Below are 17,111 nucleotides of genomic sequence, written 5' to 3' on the forward strand. Positions count from 1 at the left end.
CCTTCCCCCCTCCTAGTAAGGAGGGGTATTGAATTGGAAATGGAGAGGGAAAAAAAAAACAGCCAGAGGGACAGGATAGTGGTGGGCAATCCAAGGGAGGGGAATACCCATAAAGGGGTGGCCACACGGGGACACTAGGCCAAATGTCCCCTCTGTAAATGGAGGTGCGGTGGGTTGAGGCAGTGCTGGGCCTGTAGGGGTTACCGCCACACCTGAAGGCTCTACCTGAGTTTTAACTGCCTGTGGGGACTTATGAGCCTCCTGACCTTCCTCATCAAAGGCCACCCAGCTCATCTGTTTCATATTAACCAACTTACTTGTTGGGGTCAGTGGAAAGCAAGCCTTAAGGGCAGACAGGGTAGGGTGGGTCCCCAAGGCAGGAACAGTCCCGAGATTGATCTCCTGTTTCTGAACCAGCTGTTCCACCATCATCCTTGGGGTCCTCCTTACTTTCTAACATGAAGAAGATGCAGACTCCGTGTGAACTTTCCATGACTCAGCTTAAAAATCAGTTATTTCTGTAAGAAGCTTTTAGCGGATAATTGTATTTAGAAAGCAAAATCCAGGTGTACCCGCTGCTCCTAAAGTGTCATTCAGAGTCATCTCAATGGAAAAAGCTGAGAAATATATGTGTACACATATACATTCCTTTTTCTATTTCTGTATCTATATATTTTCAGGTAGACAGATAGAGACAAAAGTCATAAGGGTACACCAATGCCTCAAATTCTAACCAATACCATAGAGTGGATGATGGCTCTCTTCTTTCCATACTTATAACTCTCTTCTTTAACAGTAAAAAATAACTGGAGGCCATTATATACAAAATAGACTTATTTTCTCAACTCCCTTCTTTTAACCTGTCTCAGATCCTTTCTTGGCCATAGCCACACTGGTCCTGACCACATAAATTGCCTCCTTGGTCCCAGCCCTGCTACCTTCTACCATTCCAAATAAGTTTGTTTTATTTATTTATTTATTTATTTATTTATTTATTTATTTTTGAAAGGCAGTTAGACAGTGAGAGAGAGAGAGACAGAGAGAAAGGTCTTCCTTTTCCATTGGTTCACCCCCCAAATGGCTGCTACAGCCTGCGCACTGCACCAATCCAAAGCCAGGAGCCAGGTGCTTCCTCCTGGTCTCCCATGCGGATGCATGGCCCAAGCACTTGGGCCTTCCTCCACTGCCTTCCTGGGCCAAGCAGAGAGCTGGCCTGGAAGAGGAGCAACCCGGACAGGATCCAGCACCCCAACCAGGACTAGAACCCAGTGTGCCGGCACCACAAGGCAGAGGATTATCCAAGTGAACCATGGTACCGGCCTCCAAATACATTTTTACACTAATCTCATAAAGATACCCCAGACAGCTGGTTAATTCTTCACACTCACTCTGTGTTGACGTAATTTTTCATGCTGTCAATTTAATATAAAGATATTTTACGTTTTTCCACAGTTTTGCTATAGGGGTGTTCTCCATTCCTTCCTGAAGACAAGTCTTCCATCTGGTATTGGATAAATACCCTGCATCATTTCTATGGTTTGGGCCTGCTGAGGAGGAATGATCTCTACTCTTACTGCCCAAGAAAAGTCAAAGATCATTGACTGGAGACAGAGTATAGAATTCTAGACTGACAGGGTTATTCTTTAAGCACTTTTTACACTTTATTCCATTGTCTTCTCCCTCCATTATTTCAGATGAGAAGTCAGCCATTATTCTTATTGTCCTTTTACAGGACATGCTGCCAAAATACGTTATTTCTGTTTGGCTACTTTTAAGATTAATTTTTATATTTAGTATTTATCAGTATGATTGTCATCCATGTGTACAATTTTATTTACATTTATTACAGTTAGATTGCTGAACTTCTAGAACCTGTGTCATGAGTCAATTTTGAAGAATTCTAGGCTATAATTTACTTCAATATTTCCTCTACCCTATTCTTTTTTCCTTCTTAGGCTCCAGTATTATGCATTCTTGACCTTTTGATGTTGACTCACGGGTCTCACACTGTACTTATTACATTTCCCTTTGATTTTTAGCTTGAATAATTTAATAGATCTATATTCCAATTCACTGATAATTTCTTCCGCTGTTTCCAGACGACTGTTTAGACTATCAAATGAATCATTTTCTTGTGATATTGCATTTCTAAACTTTAATATAATTTCCATATAGTTCTTTTTAACACTTATCATTTTTCTGCTGAAATATTTAATATATTCATAATGGTTCATTTAAAGCCCCTTTCTGACAGTGCTGATATCTGGAACATCTGTGAGCCTCCCTTTGGCTTTTCAATCATAGCTCACATCTTCTGACTTCTTCCTCTGCTTTATATTTTTTATTGCATACAAGACATCATTGTAAAAGTATAGTAAGTGATGAAGTAAATTATATTTATCTATAGAAAAAAGCGTATTTCTTCCTATGCTGGGCTGATATAAATTTCAGAATAGAATGAATCTCATCTACACTTGAGTTGTTTCAACTTAAGTTTTATTCAGCTTACTAATTGCTTTATTATTTTGAGAGTGGAATCAAGCTCAGAATCTGTGCATTTCTGATCATCTCCACGTCTCTCTAGGAACTGTCTCTCACAGTCCACATCATCTTCACAGTTCACACGCAGTCATGGAACCACAGAGCCACACTGGCTCCTCATCAGCCCTATTAGGGTGGCTTTACTCCTACACCATCAGCCTTCCAGCAGTTAACACAGTTGTGAGAGTCCTCTGTATTGGAAAGGGCTCATCACTTTTTTTTTTTTTCTTTGACAGGCAGAGTGGACAGTGAGAGAGAGAGACAGAGAGAAAGGTCTTCCTTTGCCGTTGGTTCACCCTCCAATGGCCGCCGCAGCCAGCGCGCTGTGGCCGGCGCACTGCGCTGATCCGATGGCAGGAGCCAGGAGCCAGGTGCTTTTCCTGGTCTCCCATGGGGTGCAGGGCCCAAGCACCTGGGTCATCCTCCACTGCACTCCCTGGCCACAGCAGAGAGCTGGCCTGGAAGAGGGGCAACCGGGACAGAATCCGGCGCCCCGACCGGGACTAGAACCCGGTGTGCCGGCGCCGCTAGGCGGAGGATCAGCCTAGTGAGCCGCGGCGCCGGCCAGGGCTCATCACTTTCAAGAGTTAGTTCATTTATGGTACATTAAAATCCTGATGGGTTTTTTATAGTTTATCCAGCTTGTCCACATTATTAGAATGAAAACATTTGTCTCCTTTGCCGACCCTATTTCTGATACTTTTCCTTTCCTTGGTTACATTTCTACTTTCATTGATTTCTCTGACTTTTTGTCCTCTCTGTCTCTGCTTTTGTTTTGAATCTTCTTCATATTAAGGCTTGAAAAGGTACCCTTTATGTGTTTTAAATTATTTTTAGTATTTCACTGCCTACTTATACTTTTTTTCATTGGGAGATGTATGTCCCATATTCTGAACACAAATTTGGGTAGTCACTCTTGGGAAATAAATAAACCAGAGAATGCTTTAAGACCTAGAGTCTTGATTCAGAAGTTAGAAGTTCCAGGGGCCAGTATTTTGGCATAAGCCGGTTAAGCCACCACTTGTGATAGCTACATCCCATATGGGCACCAGTTTGTGACCCAGCCGCTCCACTTCTGATCCAACTCCCTGCAAATTAGCCTGGGAAAGCATCAGAAGACAGCCCAAACACTTGGGACCCTGCCACCAACATGGGAGACCCACATGGAGTTCCAGGCTCCTGGCTTTGGCCTGGCCCAATCCTGGCTGTTGTGGCCATTTGGGGAATGAATTGGTGGTTAGAAGGTTTCTCTCTCCTCTCTCTCTCTCTCTCTAGTTCCCTGCTTCCCTTCCTTACTCTCTCTAACTCTGCCTTTCAAATAAAGAAATAAATCTTTTAAAAAAGAAGTTGGAAGTTCCTCATTCAATATAATAATTCACATTTCAAGTAACATTCACAGTTATAATCCTTCAAATGTAGAATTCCATGTGCCCTTTCTCACACCCCAAATAGGGCATAATTGAAAGCAGATTGACTACTTTCAAAAAAGAAGGCATAGTTCATTTTTTATATCTTTTTCTTACCTCCGTCTAATATATGTTTCCAAACCTCCATGATTAAATTATAGGCAGGATGGGTTTCCTGACTGATACTGTCCTATGGTGATTCTGTGATCTCAGGACCTGACAAGTATTTAAAACTGACTCTTGCTCTTGGGAGCAAATACTCATCATGAGTTTTATGAAGGCTCCCCCTGAAGCCCACAGCTAGAATTTTCTCTGGCATAAGGGTCTTGGTCAAGATAACTCTTTGTCAAAGGACACCATACTGATATTCTTACCATGAATTCCATATCTCTTCTCTGGAATCATATATCTTGGACACAACAATAGAAATAAATGCAGTTATCTACTTACTGTAGGAATCCTTGAGCATATGTTAAATATTACTGCATACTTATTCCTCTCTGAATACAAAATTTAACACACCAAGCTCTCCAAACCACCTCCTTAGAAGCTCTTTTCACTTGAGAAACAAAATAAATTATACACCAATTTTTTTCCCAAAGACATCTTCATCCTAATTTCTTCCATCAGTCTCTACAATCCTTTCCTATTTTCCTGGTTGACATGAGAGCCAGCAAAACATTCTCAGAGGCTGTATTGATCAGGTATTCATCACTATGATAAAACACCTGAGACAGGGTACTAGGAAAGAAAGGGGCTTTATTTTGGCTCCCACCTCTAGAGCAAGTCCAAGATTGGGTGGCTGAGGCCATTGGTTTGGCCTCTTGTGAGGGCAGCACAGAGATGTGATAGAGTGAGGGTACAGAAAGTACACAGGATGGGCCAAGAAGCAGAGAGAGAAGTGTAGCCCATCTCAGGCTTTATAACAAGCCCCTCAGGACTCTCAGAAGAATAATCTTCTTATGACACACCCCCAATGACCCAAAGGTCTCCCACTAAGCCCCATCTCCTAAATACCATTACTGGATCAGGTCCCTGCCTTCTTGGTACCGTTAACAGATGACTTTAAGGTTTAAAGTCCTGCAGGAGTTCAGAATTCTAACCACAACAGACACTTTTAAGTTTCTGCCTGGGCACAGTGGTGAAGACAATGCTTGAGGCACCTGCATCCCATATTGGAATGCCTGGGTTCAAGTCCCAGCTCCACTTCCTATTCCTGCTTCCTGCTACTGTGCACCCTTGGAGGCAACAGATGATGACTCCAGTACTTGGGTCTTTCCACCCATATGGGAGACCTGGATTGAATTCCTAGCTCCTGAGTTCAGGCTGGCCAGCCCCAATTGGCATTTGAGGAATGACCCAGAAGATGGGAAATCTACCCACCCCCTCTCTTTCAAATAAATAAAAGAAACAAAATGTTTTAAAATAAAAATAATAGAAACCACCAGCGCTGCAGCTCACTAGGCTAATCCTCTGCCTTGTGGCGCCGGCACACCGGGTTCTAGTCCCGGTCGGAGCACCAGGTTCTGTCCCGGTTGCCCCTCTTCCAGGCCAGCTCTCTGCTGTGGCCAGGGAGTGCAGTGGAGGATGGCCCAAGTGCTTGGGCCCTGCACCCCATGGGAGACCAGGATAAGTACCTGGCTCCTGCCATCGGATCAGCGTGGTGCGCCGGCCACAGCGCGCCAACCGTGGTAGCCATTGGAGGGTGAACCAATGGCAAAGGAAGACCTTTCTCTCTGTCTCTCTCTCTCACTGTCCACTCTGCCTGTCAAAAAATAAATAAATAAATAAAATAAAATAAAATAGGGGCCAGCACTGTGGCATAGCAGGCTAACCCCTGCCTGCAGTGGCAGCATCCCATATGGGCGCCAGTTCATGTCCCAGCTGCTGCTCTTCTGATGCAGCTCTGTTTATGGCCTGAGAAAGCAGTGGAAAATGTCCCAAGTGCTTGGGCCCCTGCACCCACATGGGAGACCCGGAAGAAGCTCCTGGCTCTTGGTTTCAGATTGGCTTAGCTCTGGCTGTTGTGGCCATCTAGGGAGTGAACCAGCAGATGGGAGACCCTTCTGTCTGTCTTTCCTTCTCTCTGTACCTCTACCTCTCAAATAAATAAGTAAAATCTTTTTTTAAAATAAAAATAACAAATTTGTAACATTGTATTTCTATCATATCTTGATGTCGCAATGAACATTTGAATCTAACATCCTATTTCACTTTCCTTCCCTATGCATCAAATATTGGTATTCCACAGGTTTCTGTCCTTGAGCCAATTATTGTACTCAACACACTTGCTCTTTCTGAGCAGTTTTCCACTCTCATGGCAACAATTATGTACAAGCAAACTACTTTACAATCCTTATGTCCTGTTCTAGTCCCTCACCTGTGTGTCTGACTTGTAATCCCAGCTACTTACTGAATAATAACACTCTAAGGGCCCTATAAGAATTTTGAGTTTAACAATTTCCAAACAGGCTTAGAATTTTCTTCAACCTTTCTAACTTGTACATCCAGTGCCTCCAGTTTAGCTCTTACATCTTCTTGGAATGCCCTTGCCTTCCCTGTCCCACTTTCACTTCTTGCTACACCAGAAGAAACCTCTTAACCATCTAGCTCAGATGTCAACTTCTCGTTTCCCACACCCAGGAACACTGCTTCTCTTCTGCATCCCTCAGGCTTGTCTCCTCCGTTAGCAGCGCTGCCTTCTGTATATCCACACGTGGACCGAGCTCTGACTGCATCACTTGGGGTGTCCTTAAACGCAAGGCCCATGTCCACGCATCCCTGTCCTGATGAGACAACTATGGTTTAGTCACTAGAAACAAAGTCTCACAGGTCACAGCGAAGTGAAGCCAGTGCTTTAAAACTATGTACTGACTCCTAGTCTAGTCCTGCTGGTCTTCCTCTTCTCTGGGCTGTTAGTTTTAGCGCCGGTCTTTGCTTTTCAAGCATCCCCTAAGATCTCTTATTCCCAAGCTGTTACTGTACATTTTACATAAAAGATATATAAGAATTCTGCCAATCTCCTTCTGCCTCCTCCCAACTCCTTCCAAATAACAAGCCTAAGATAAAGCAATTAACTCTTTTGACTAATGGATGTAGCATAGGTTCTCTGGTTGCTTTCCTCATGGTATCCATACAAGCTGTTTTCAACACTAGCACAATGCTACCTCTAGTCTTCTCTGCCTCTCGTAGTTACACAAGCAACTTGTCTACAACTTAGCCTGATGTTAAAAGGGGCATTTACAGAGCCCTACATCTCTGCAAGATCCAGGTGTTAAGGTAACAGATGCTCCTGGCCATTTTCTCCCAGGCCTGGCCTCTAACTCATAGCCCAGAGACTGAGTTCTGTCTTATAAATGTTTTTGTTCAATCTGACTAGGGTTTTCCTCCATATTACCAACTAACATCACTGGCAGTGCCTTAGCAGAACCTGAGACAGAGACTGCAGGCAGAATATGTATACCGGAAAGTAATTCCAGGAAAGTGGAGTTGGAGAGCAGGAGAATAAAATCCGGAATCGTGGAAGGCCAGTGTAAGGTGCATTATCAAGTTGGTCACAACTGTGGACAACTGGACATGAATTTCTCTGGTTCCCTCAGAGGATCTGCTAGACAATGCAGTTCAGAAATGTCCACTTCATGGAATCATAGAAGGACACAGGGATCATTTGTCTCAAGCTCCTGATTCTCATCAAAGATTGCTCCATGGGGTTTAACTCCCACTCAGTTTTGAGTTATGCATTTGGATGGCAATGAACTTCTGCAGCATTCTCACAATGGAGTTGGACCTGAGGCAGAGCAAGCAAGAAGGTGCCAGCTTGCACCTGTATGAGGCTGGCTGCCCTAACAGAGTTGGGTGAAAAGCGGGCCAAGCGGATGGGAGATGAGGCAAGTGAACAGGCCAGTGTACCACACGTGTCTAAGCCTGACATCCTGACCTCGATGACAGGACAGCATCAAAGAGCCCTTTAGGAGGAAGTGGAATGTAGGGGGGAGTTAGCCCCTATATGAGAGTGTGCAAGAGCTTCTCAGAAGCCAGCACTGTTTGGGTGAGTGCCACTGACAAGCAGAGGCAGAGGACTGGAAGGGCTGTCACAGAACCGCCAGCATGGTACACAGATGGTCAGGAAACTGTGCCTTGGAACCCGCATGTCATTCACACCACGATTTGCCAAGTCCTGCTTTGTCTTTTCCAGCTGACCACTCTGGAGCTAGAGACCCACACACACACTGTTCAGGCAAGTTAGTGCTCCAAAGATCAGCCCCACTTCATGCCCCAACGGCTTTCCCAGGAAAGTCAGCCTGGGCACACCCGAGAAGCAACCATCAGAACCGGAGCCAGAACTTGAACCCAAGGCACTCTAATAGGGGATGCAGGCCTCCCAAGCAGCATCTTATCTATTGTGCCAAACATCTTCACTGCTCTCCAGTTTCAAATCACTGTCTCCTATCCACCCTGGGGCCAGCCCTTCCTGCTCCTCTCCATAACCAATGCCTATCACAGTGGTGCCCTCACAGTGGCCCCGTGCTCATTACAGGCCAGGCTCCACGGTGTGGCCTTCCCCACATCTGTTCTCCCATCCCCTTCTAAAACCCTCTTCTTTTGTTGTTTGAACCTATGATAACTGAAATTATCATACTCCCAAAGACACCCATGCCTTAAATCCTGCAACCTGTGAATATATTTCATTACATGGCAAAAGGGACTTTGCAGATTTAATTAATGTTATGGACTTGAAGATAGGGAGATTATCCTGGATTATCCATGCAGGTCCAAACTAATCACTTGAGCCCTTAAGAGCTGAGAAATTTCTCCAGCAGGAGTTAGTGAAAGAGATACGGAAAAGAGAAGCAGGCAAGATGAGGCAGAAGCAGAGGTCAGAGAGGGTTGAAGAGGGAGAAGGATTTGACCCGCAACCGCTGGCTTTGACGATAAGGGAGGACATGTGCCAAGGAATGCAGGTGGACTCCAAACCCAGGAAACTCCATAACCTGCAACCTCATGGGACTGAGGGGAAACAGAGCAGCCAACAAGCTGAAGGAACCGGAAGCAGATTCTTCCCCAGAGCCTCCAGTAGGGCACAAGACATCTTGACTTCAGTCCCTTGAGAATCATTTCATATATCTGATCTAAAGAAATTATAAAGTGATAAGTTTATGTCATCTTTTAAGGTTTATTTGAATTTTCTTCATCTTACTTATTTTTGGGAAACCAAGAGACAGAGGTTCACTCTAGCCACTGGTTCACTCTGCAAATGCCTACAGTGGTTAGGGCTGATCCAAGACAAAACCAGGGACTTGGAACTCAATCTGGGTCTCCCAAGTGAGTGGCAGTGACCCAAGTACTTAAGCCACGGCCCACTGCCTCCAGGGTGTACATTAACAGGAAGCTAGAATGAGAAGCAGCACTGTAATAAGGAAGGAGGCACTCCAAGCAGCATTTTAACCACTGCGCCAAATGCCTGGCCCAAATTTATGTAATCTGAATCAGCTAAATTTGTGATAATTTGTTTAAACATCAATAGAAAACTAATGCAGAACCCAGGTGCTTCAGAGACAACTAATTTATCTATGGTAAGCTGGTGGATTTTAGAGTGCTTTTGGCTGGCCACATTGCCCTACTCAGGAAAGCTTGCATTTTCAAACTTGGGAATAGTATGGAAAAAACTAGAGGATCCTGATGTAAGAATATTCATCCCAAGGAAGCCTTCCCTCTACTGTCAAACTTAAAGCCATTAGATTTGCATTATTAACACAAAGATAAACAGCAAAAATCTTGAAGGATCCCAGTCCACAGGGTTAGTGTCACCTTGATTGGCCATCTACCCTCTACTACATGAAACCCTGCAAAACATGCCATAGCAAGACCCCAGCCAAACACCCTTCTTCCCCGGAATGCTCGCCATTCTGTGTCCAAGGGTCTAAACAGGGCAGATTGCTGTCCTCTTCCCCACTTCCTTATTTCCTCTTGCTCTGCTTCCTTTCGGTCATCCCTCTATAAACACCCTCTTAAATTTGCAGAGCGCTTTCTCAGCAAGTGCCAGCACCTGTTCCAACTTCCACTCTAACAGGCAAGAGGCAAAGGCAAGCCAGGAAGCAATGAGACATACTATAGCAGCCTATAGAAATTCTATAGAGTGTTTCTATAGAAATACTATAACAATCTCCTGTCAAAGGGTTCCCTAGCTTGACAGGAAGGGAAAGGGAAATTATTCCGTATTGTCCCTGTTGGGTCACTTTTGTTCGTGGCCCTTATCAAAGTCCCTGAGATCAGAAAGGATAGAGAAATCAGGGGAAGGAATAATGGATGTGTTCTATACCAGCAAGGCAAGACAACAGTCGCACCCTAGTCATCCACAGCTTAATGGATACAGCGTAAGATCCTCCATTAAAAATTCACTTAAATTAACTTTTCATGTTAAGCATCATGTTGATCAGTTAGAATGTACCTCTGCCAAATCCCTTGCATAAACCCCCTTCTTTTAAAACCCCTTCCCTTCTTTAACATGCTTGTCATAGCATTTAGTTACTTCTGGCCATTCTTCTTTCTGACACTTCATCTTCTATATTCCAGCTGAGAGTTCTTTTGTCATTTCATAAACTTAAATCATATGTCTTATCCAAGTTTCCCCTATCTCTCTGCTAATGAGCCATTCTGGTCTTAACTCTGGATTTCAATTGCATGTGGTCTATACTTGTAATTATCTATACTTCTAATCAGTAATTACAGTCTATAGTCTACTCTGACACTTCACTTTTCTGTACCAGCTCAAACCCATGTATCAAATCTCTTCCGATTTTGACCTAAACTGCTCCATATTGCCACACTACTCTTTGTGAAGAATATGAAAACTTGACACTGTTCTCTCTCTCCAGAGAGGCATGCTTCATAAAAGGTAAACTGTATAGAAAGCAACCAAGGGACACTAAAATTAGTGGATGAGAGTTTATGGAGAAACAGGATAGTTGCGTAATGTCAACTATCAAACGCTGATACTATCAAACGTGTATTATCTACAAAGGAGAAACAGTACTTTTGCAGGGGAGACCCTTGGTCAACAACACCTTAATCAAAGGATCAGGGTTAATATGAGCAATTATAAAACCCATCAGCATCAGGTACTCCCTGACATGATTTACTGAGAAGGCCATATTACATCTATGGTGTTTTCCTCCAAAATAAATAATCTCAATCTAGTCATGAAAAAACACCAGGCAAACAAAAAGAAAGGGAATTCTATAAAATAGATTCGCCAGCATTGTCTAAAAGTATCAGTCATGAAAGGAGAAAACAAAGGAACTGTCACAGATTGGGGGAAATGAAGGAGATATCACAACTACAGGCAATGGGATAGCCTGGATTGGATCCTGAAGTAGGATAGCTGAAAACTGGTGAAGACCGAATCCCCCCATAACTTACCTGGCAGTGTTACCCAGTTAGTCCTGGTCATTGCTAGCCTCCAGGGAAGATGAGTTGCTGTGGCTGTTTGTACTGTTTTGGTCTTTTGTAACACTTTTAGTTCTAAAATTAACTGTGCCATTTATTCTCTATATGAACTTGAGTTCTAAAATTAACCCCTTTGAGTCTCAGTTTCTTAATCTATGAAAAAAAAAGATAAATGTTGGGATCAAATAACCCCCTTAGATTCAAACTGGTTTACAGAAAGAAGGAGCATTTGAAAAAGAGAGGGAGAGGCAAGAATATGACAGTAACTGAAATGCTGATTCTCTCCTCCCCAAATTCTTACCCTGGAGCCCTAAGCCTCAAGGATATTTGGAGATGGGGCCTTTGGGACATGATTGGGTTCATATGGGGTCATGAGAATGGAATCACCATAAGGAGATTAGTACCCATAGAAGAAAATTTGTCAGAGGGCTTGTTGTCCCTTTCTGTCTCTTTTTGCAAGGGGACTCAGGAAATACAAGTGAGCACACAGTGAAGACAGCCATTGGCATGCCAGGAAAAGAGCCCTCACCAGAAACCAATCTTGTTGGTACCCTGAGACTGGACTCCAGAACCGAGGAAAAATCAATTTCTCTTGTGCAAGCCACCCAGCCTACACCACTTTGTTATGGCAGCCCCTGCTGACTAAGACGTAGTTCTTTCACAATTATTAATCTTCAAAATAACCAAAGCAATCACATACAACAGGTAAGTAAGGGTTCAGCAAGGCAGTCTGTAAAACACTTAGCACACAAAATAAGCACTCAATAAATATCACTGTGGCCTGACAAGATGGTTCTGCTTAGCAAGTAGCACAGCTTTATTTTGTCTGAAAATAAAAGAGTTAATATCATCAACACACATTTTCTTTTCCTTTCTTTCTTTTTTTTTTTTAAACAGGCAGAGTGGATAGTGAGAGAAAGAGACAGAGAGAAAGGTCTTCCTTTGCCATTGGTTCATTCTCCAATGGCCGCCGTGGCCGGCATGCTGCAGCCGGTGCACCACGCTAATCCGATGGAAAGAGCCAGGTGCTTCTCCTGGTCTCCCATGGGGTGCAGCGTCCAAGCACTTGGGCCATCCTCCACTGCCTTCCCGGGCCACAGCAGAGAGCTGGCCTGGAAGAGGGGCAACCGGGACAGAATCCAGTGCCCCGACCAGGACTAGGACCCAGTGTGCCGGCGCCGCAAGGTGGAGGATTAGCCTATTGAGCCACAGCGCTGGCCAACACATTTTCAATACAAGAGAGGGAGAAAGAAAACTGGACAGTCAACAAGGACCCAAGAATAGAGAAGCCCCAAGTAGAACAGAACGAGGTAATATGGACAGGTTATGCTCATATGCTTATGCTGGACTGGCCAACTGAGGCTGAGATCACAGTGCTACCCGTCACTCTTACACACATGCACACAGCCCTACATAAAAACACACACAGGGTGGAGCCAAGATGTCAGAATAGTGAGGATGCCCACTGATAGTCCGGGAAAAGATAGGTTGATAAAAGAGGAATTACAGTAATCACAGGGAAAGGCTCAGGGGAAAAAATGCAGAGGAAACCCTTCTGGATCTAGTGGATGTGACACAGATGACCAGTGGGGAGAGCAGGGATGCCCACGGCTCTGAATCCACACATTGGCGCTGGAAGGGGAGGTGAGCTCAGTAACCCGAGACATTGGCGGGGAAATGGCAGACAGAGTCTAGAGGGAAGCGGGCTTGAGGAGGGAAAGTTCACCAGACTGACTACAGGAGAGAAGGAAGAAAAAAACAATTCAGTAGCCAAGGCAACCCAGTGGGAGTCTGCAGGAGAAACTGAGCCCACACAGATTCTTTGGGTAGAAACCAGAGATCGGAAGCTAAATACCATCAATTCTGCTCAGCCATGTGGTATTACTTACCTCCTGAATAAAAAAAATAAAATAAATAAATAAATAAAAAGAGAGAGATTTACCACACATAACCTGAGGGTGTCACCTTTGCACACCCTTAACCCGGAAGAACCAAGCAGAGCTCTCTGGCCACACCCATCTCAAGCCTCCAAGGCTCCTTCAACAGCAGACAGTCCACTTAACACAGACATAGTATAAAAAAAAACACTCACAGTGAGGGAAGAAGAATTAACAATGCCGAGCAACAAACACAAAAATCGAGGGAACAAGATCAACGAAGACACTATGACGCCTCCAAATAAACAAAACACCCCAAGCCAAGATTATGAAGATGATGAGATAGAAGAAATGCAAGATACGGATTTCAAAAAATTTATGATAAGAACACTTAGAAGTTTTCAAAAGCAAATCCTTGAACTACAGAAATCCTTTTTGGACAGGATATAAAATCTCTCTCATGAAAATGAAATTTTAAGGAAGAATCAAAATGAAATGCAGAAACTAGTAGAACAGGAAAGTGTGATAGTGAAGAGAAATCAAAATGAAATGAAGAACTCAATAGATCAAATGACAAACACATTAGAGAGTCTAAAAAACAGAGTCAGTGAAACAGAAGAGAGAATATCAGACTTAGAAGACAGAGCACAGGAAAACATACAGTCAAACCAAAGAAAAGAGGAAATTAGAAATCTAAAAAATATTGTTGGGAATCTACAGGATACTATTAAAAAAACCAACATTCGGGTTCTAGGAGTTCCTGAAGGCATGGAGAGGGAGAAAGGATTAGAAGGCCTTTTCAGTGAGATACTAGCAGAGAACTTTCCGGCTTTGGAGAAGGACAGAGACATCCTAGTACAGGAAGCTCATAGAACCCCCAATAAACATGACCAAAAGAGATCCTCACCATGACACGTGGTAATTAAACTCACCACAGTGAAACATAAAGAAAAGATCCTAAAATGTGCAAGAGAGAAACGTCAGATTACTCTCAGAGGATCTCCAATTAGACTTACAGCAGACTTCTCATCAGAAACACTACAGGCTAGGAGGGAATGGAGAGACATAGCCCAGGTGCTAAGAGAGAAAAATTGCCAGCCCAGAATATTATATCCTGCTAAGCTCTCATTTGTGAATGAAGGTGAAATAAAGACCTTTCACAGCAAACAGAAATTGAAAGAGTTTGCCGCCACTCGTCTGGACCTGCAAAAGATGCTTAAAGATGTGCTACACTCAGAAACACAGAAACACGGCCATCAATATGAAAGAAGGTAAAGGAAGAAAACCTACCAGTAAAAGAGCATAGGAAGCTCAAAGCATATACTAGAAAATATCTTTGGGAAAATGGCAGGGCAAAGTCACTACCTATCAATAGTCACATTGAATGTTAATGGACTGAACTCTAAAGTTAAAAGGTACAGACTGGCTGAATGGATTAAGGAACAAAACCCAACTATTTGCTGCCTACAAGAAACACATCTTTCTAACAAAGATGCATGCAGACTGAAAGTTAAAGGTTGGAAGAAGATATTCCATGCCAACATAAACCAAAAAAAGCAGGTGTAGCCATATTAATATCAGATAAAATAAACTTTAATACAAAAACTATTAAGAGAGACAAAGAGGGGCACTATATAATGATTAAGGGTTCAATTCAACAGGAAGATGTAACTATTATAAATGTATATGCGCCTAATTACAGGGCACCGGTCTATTTAAAAGACGTGTTAAGGGACTTAAAGGGAGACTTAGATTCCAATACAATAGTACTGGGGGACTTCAATACTCCACTCTCAGAAATAGACAGATCATCCGGACAGAAGATCAACAAGGAAACAGCAGATTTAATCGACACTATTGCCCAAATGGATCTAACAGATATCTACAGAAATTTCAATCCTACATCTAAAGACTTTACATTCTTCTCAGCAGTGCATGGAACCTTCTCTAGGACTGATTACATACTAGGCCATAAAGCAAGTCTCAACAAATTTAAAAAAATTAGGATCATACCATGCAGCTTCTCAGACCATAAAGGAATGAAGTTGGAAATTAGCAACTCAGGAAACCCTAGAAAGTATGCAACACATGGAGAATGAACAACATGCTCCTGAATGAACACTGGGTCATTCAAGAAATCAAAAGAGAAATCAAAAACTTTCTGGAAGTAAATGAGGATAACAGCACAACTATATCAAAACTTATGGGATACGGCAAAAGCAGTATTGAGAGGCAAGTTTATAGCAATAGGTGCCTATATCAAGAAATTGGAAAGGTACCAAATAAATGAGCTTTCAGCACATCTCAAGGACCTAGAAAAACTGCAGCAAACCAGACCCAAATCTAGTAGGAGAAGAGAAATAATTAAAATCAGAGAAGAAATTAACAGGATTGAATCCAAAAACAATTACAAAAAATCAGCCAAGCAAAGAGCTGGTTTTTTGAAAAAATAAACAAAATTGACACCCCATTGGCCCAACTAACTAAAAAAAAGAAGAGAAAAGACCCAAATCAATAAAATCAGAGATGAAAAAGGAAACATAACAACAGACACCACAGAAATTAAAAGAATCATCAGAAATTACTACAAAGAGTTGTATGCCAGCAATCAGGAAAATCTATCAGAAATGAATAGATTCCTGGACACATGCAATCTACCTAAATTGAACCATGAATTCATAGAAAACCTAAATAGACCCATAACTAAAACAGAAATTGAAACAGTAATAAAGGCCCTCCCAATAAAGAAAAGCCCAGGACCAGATGGATTCACTGCTGAATTCTACCAGACATTTAAAGAAGAACTAATTCCATTTCTTCTCAAACTATTCAGAACAACCGAAAAAGAGGGAATCCTCCCAAATTCTTTCTATGAAGCCAGCATCACCTTAATCCCTAAGCCAGAGAAAGATGCAGCATTGAAAGAAAATTACAGACCAATATCCCTGATGAACATAGACGCAAAAATCCTCAATAAAATTCTTGCCAATAGAATACAACAACACATCAGAAAAATCATCCACCCAGACCAAGTGGGATTTATCCCTGGTATGCAGGGATGGTTCAACATTCGCAAATCAATCAATGTGATACATCACATTAACAGACTGCAGAAGAAAAACCATATGATTATCTCAATAGATGCAGAGAAAGCATTCAATAAAATTCAACACCCTTTCATGACGAAAACTCTAAGCAAATTGGGTATGGAAGGAACATTCCTCAATATAATCAAAGCAATTTATGAAAAACCCACGGCCAGCATCCTATAGAATGGGGAAACGTTGGAAGCATTTCCACTGAGATCTGGTACCAGACAGGGATGCCCACTCTCACCACTGCTATTTAACATATTTCTGGAAGTTTTAGCCAGAGCCATCAGGCAAGAAAAAGAAATTAAAGGGATACAAATTGGGAAGGAAGAAGTCAAACTATCTCTCTTTGCAGATGATATGATTCTTTACTTAGAGGATCCAAAGAACTCTACTAAGAGACTATTGGAACTCATAGAGGAGTTTGGCAAAGTGGCAGGATATAAAATCAATCCACAAAAATCAACAGCCTTTGTATACACAAGCAATGCCACGGCTGAGAAAGAACTGCTAAGATCAATCCCATTCACAATAGCTACAAAAACAATCAAATATCTTGGAATAAACTTAACCAAGGACGTTAAAGATCTCTACAATGAAAATTACAAAATCTTAAAGAAAGAAATAGAAGAGGATACCAAAAAATGGAAAAATCTTCCATGCTCATGGATTGGAAGAATCAAAATCATCAAAATGTCCATTCTCCCAAAAGCAATTTATAGATTCAATGCAATGCCAATCAAGATACC

This window comes from Oryctolagus cuniculus, chromosome 13 (assembly GCF_051225735.1).
Source record: "Oryctolagus cuniculus isolate XC-2025 breed Fujian yellow rabbit chromosome 13, ASM5122573v1, whole genome shotgun sequence".
NCBI lineage: Eukaryota > Metazoa > Chordata > Mammalia > Lagomorpha > Leporidae > Oryctolagus > Oryctolagus cuniculus.